This window comes from Octodon degus, unplaced genomic scaffold (genome assembly GCF_000260255.1).
Source record: "Octodon degus isolate 3935 unplaced genomic scaffold, OctDeg1.0 scaffold00230, whole genome shotgun sequence".
In the NCBI taxonomy this organism is placed as follows: domain Eukaryota; kingdom Metazoa; phylum Chordata; class Mammalia; order Rodentia; family Octodontidae; genus Octodon; species Octodon degus.
Window position 1 is genome coordinate 2,794,430 of NW_004524806.1, and position 4,516 is coordinate 2,798,945.

Here is a 4,516-nt window from a genome sequence, read left to right on the forward strand (position 1 = left end):
TTTTTTTTCATTTATGTCTATCCAGGTTGCGATGCCAATAAAATAGTGAAAATTTAATTTTGAAACTCAAGGGAGGCACCCAACTTTGCAGCTGTAACCTTATGCTTTGACTCTGTGGCTACATTCTAGAAGGGTATAAAAGCAAGAATAGGGGCTGGGGAGATGGCTCAGTGGAATAAGTGCTTCCCTGGAAAGCACAAGGACCTGAGTTCAATCCTCAGTTCTGAAAAAAAAAAAAAATAAATAAAAGCAAGAATGAAGGCACATTAATTTCAGGTGGGATGTTTAGAAACAGACTTAATTATAATTACAGTACTAATTTTTGGAATCATTAGATTTCTACATTTGCTATCCAAGCTAGAGTCACCATAGCTTAGTGATGGGACACATCCCAAGAAATGTGTTGTTAGCAACCCCGTCATTGTGTGAACTCCTCGAGAGTACTATACTTGTGCAAAGTTAAGGTGGGTGTGACATCACTAAGTGGTATAACCTTATATGATCATCATGGTATGTAGTCCATTATTGACCAAGATGTCTTTATGCAGCCCCTAAATGTGTATGCACAGGAATAATCTGGCAGGCATGGTAGTGCATACCCGTAATCCCAGCACTCAGGAGGCTGAAGCAGGACGATTACTGCAGGTTGGAGGCCAGCCTGGGCTACATAGTGAGTGCAAGGCCAGCTTGAATTACAAAGTGAGAAACTGTCTCAAAAAAGAATCTGCAATGAATTTGTAATTTACATATACAATCTCATTCCCTGACCAAGCCCAGAGCAATTCCTGACCCTTGCTCATCCTGGAGTAATCTTGCCAACACAGCTGGTATGGAAGAGGCGGGAGGTGCTGCCCTCCCCCAGCTCTATTGCCACCCCTGAGGTTCTGTCCCACACCTACCACGAATCTTTGCAATAACCTCCTGACTGGTTTCCCTGCTCTGAACAGCTACTGTGCCAGGTCATGCCTCACTCCAGACTCAGCGTTATACTATTAGTGTTATATCAGCCTCTAAAATTGTTAATGGTGCCACACTACCAAAAAGCATAGCCCTATATCTCCAGCACATCCTTAAATTCTTTGGTGAATTGATCTTTTAAAAAATTTTAAAAAATCTTTTATTCATTATGAATTTGGTACAGGGTCTCACTATGCAGCTCGGACTCATAGTGATCCTCCTGTCTCAGCCTCCCCAGCACTTGGATTATAGGCATGCGCTATCACACCCGGTTTTGAGATTGGCAAGGCATGCAATACCTGGGATCGAACCCGGATCCTTGCACTTTCCAGGCAGGCACTTATACCACTAAGCTATCTCCCCAGCCCTGACCTTGATATTTTGAGCACTGTGTACTTTCCTCTTTCTCATCTCTGTGACTTTCTTTCAGTGGTCACCTTCACCTAGAATGTCCTCCTCTCATTTTTACCTCAGAGGCTGAATGTAAATGGTACCTTTTCTAGAGGACACTCTGGGACTCGCTAGTACAGTGCTCTTGCTCAGACCCTTATCAAAGTCTAACTTTGGGGGGCAGATGTCCACAGAGTGGGGCCAACATAGCCATGGTGCGGGGTCATCAGGAATTTAGGCCTTAGGTACAGGTTGATAAGAGTTCAAACCTTGACACAGGTACCTATTGACTTCTGGAGCTTGGTCCTCACGTGTATAAATGGGGACCCGGGTACAATGAGAAGCACAGGAAATACAAGTCATTCCTTGATGGGCCTGACAGTTGCAGGAGCGAATCAAACAGCACTATTTAGTGGGAATAATACTCTGAAAAAGAGAAATGCAGTTCAGTTTGAGCATTTACCTGACGCATTAGAGATCACTAACTGGATGGTGTCAGGGAGGAACTGAAGGGAGAGAGTTCAAGTCAGAAGGAGCAGTGCACAGAGGCCCTGCGGTAGGGGGAAACAGCAAGGGAGGATGGACGGCCTTGTATGCCCAGCTCCGGATGCCATGTGGCTTGGGAAAGAGATAGAGACGTTCAAGTTTTTTTAAGGAAAGAAATCCAGGGCAGCCACAGGACTCGACTCCTAACCTGCCTTTTCCCTAGTCCTCTGTTGGTCAGTTGGTCAGGCTCCCCCTGTTCACCCTTCTTCCTCTCCCACTCCCTTGTGACTGTCTCCTGGGAGTCGGTGGGCGTGGCCACACCAGGCTCCACCTTTCCCTGAAGTCACCCTGAGCTGGAGGTACTTAGGAAAACTTCATTCAATCTCACCTCCCAGGCGGGCCCAGGCATGAGGCCACCTGCCCTCTGCCAGGCAGACATGCCCTCCCAGCCCTCCACCTGGGATCACACAAGCCAAGTTCAACATTATTTGGAGAGACACACAGTGGCCTGTCCAGTGAAGATATCCACAGAGTGGGGCCAACATAGCCATGATGTGGGGACAGAGACAGTAGGGCTCCTCCTCCTCCTCCTCCTCCTCCTCCTCCTCCTCCTCATGGCACTATGCACAACACAGATGCCACTGACCCCAAGGTAGGTCACAGGCTTCAGCTACAACTGCCAGCAGGGCACCTGTGGCCCAGGAGAGAAATGCCTAGAAGGTAGGAGAGAGGTACCAACTGTGAGGGCTGAGAGGCACAAGATAAAGTCATCTGAGGACAAAAACACCAGGTCAGCTCAGCTTCTCAGCTTCAGGTCAGGAGAGAGGAACAGAGGCGTCCTTTGCCCCCCAAACACTGCTGCTCAGGAGGTCAGAACTAAAGTCCACTACTCCCAGCACCAGCTGAGGCTTGAGGAGATGCAGTGGGCTGCTGCCTGAGAGGAAGACAGATGCCCCATGTTGGAGAGACAGTATTGCATGGGTGACCTGGAGCCCCCAACAGGAATTTTTGAAGCTTAATAGTCAGGAAGCCGAGGCATGGTGTCCAAAACCTCGCCCCACACCTCCTGCCTGGGCTCCAATCTTGGCTTTGCCAGTTGGTGGCCGGAGACCTTGGGAGGCTCTGAACTTCAGTTTCCTGATCCATAATTGGGAAGAAACACAGAGCCACCCTTCCTGCACTCTCCAACCGGACAGCTACTCACAACGTGTCCCTGGGTGCAGTAATGAAGCACCCTACACGGAATGGCTTAAACAATGGAAGTGGATTCTCTTAAAGCTCTGGGGGCCAGCAAGATAGCTCAGCGGTCTAAAGCGCCTGCTTAGGCAAGCTTAGGCAAACGCACAGGGACTGTGGTTTGATGCCTAGCACTACATGCTGCACCAGCCCCGCCTCCAGGGTGGGCTGAGCCACACACACACACACACACACACACACACACACACACACACACACAAATTCTGGAGGCTTGAAGCACAGATTCAAGGTGCTAGCAGGGCTAGTTCCTTCCAAGAGCAGAGAGAAGAATGTGTTCCATGCCCTTCTCTTGGTCTTGTTGCTTGCCAGCAATCTTTGGTGTCTTCTGATTCATACACATATCACACTGAACTCTTTCCATCTTCACAGTGCTCTCCCTCTGCATGTCTGCACCCAAAGTAGCCCTGTTGGTAAGAACATACTGGTATGGGACCCATCCTACTCCTGCAGGATCTCATCTTCATTAAAAACCTCTGCAGTGCCTCTGTTTCCAGGCAAAGTGCCATTTGGAGCTACTGCGAATTACAAGTGCAATATCTGAACTTTGAGGCAACATGGTTCAACTCACAATAACATATATGGCTTACTGAGCATTCAGAAGTTGGAATGAAATGTGCTGTTTTCAATACCCTTGGCCTAGCTTGGCGGGCGCACTTGTAATTCCAGTTGCATAGGAGAGAGAATTGTGAGTTCAAGGTCAGCTGGCAACATGGTGAGACTGTCTCCAAAAGCAAAGCTCAAAAGAAGTCTTCCTTAAGTATATATCTAATTTGAAACTTGGTATGAAGGAGAAGGAGTGAATGACAATGACATCTCACTATTAACTAATTGTTGATGAGATAATCTATTTCATTTGTTAATCATATTGATCATCTATTAAAATGGCAACCTTCTGGCTATATTATATATGATTTTTAAAAATTAATTATTTATTTATTTATTCATTCATTTGGTACACGGTCTCACTATGTATCTCGGACTCGTAGTGATCCTCCTGTCTCAGCCTCCCCCAATGCTGGGGAGGCTGCACCACCAGGCCCAGACTCAGTGACCCTGCTAAGCATGGCTGGGGCTCCAGGCCCAACATGGCATGTGGTACCTGGGATTGAACCCAGATCCTTACACTTGCCAGGCAGACACTTAGGTCATCAAGCTATCTCCAGCCCATATATGATTTTTTATCCCTGCTAGGGAACTTCAAGTCACCTGTGTGACAGGAATTATTTTTCTATATGACATCAATGGGCTAATATTCATAAGCCCTCAGAGCAGGGCCTGGTAAGTAGAAAGCACCTATAAGTGCTAGTTAAATAAAGACTTCTCGGGGCTGGAGAGATGGCTCAGTGGTCTAAAGCACCTACTTGGAACAAGCTTGGCAAAACACAAGGACCACAGTTCGATCCCCCAGCACCACATGCCAGCCAGC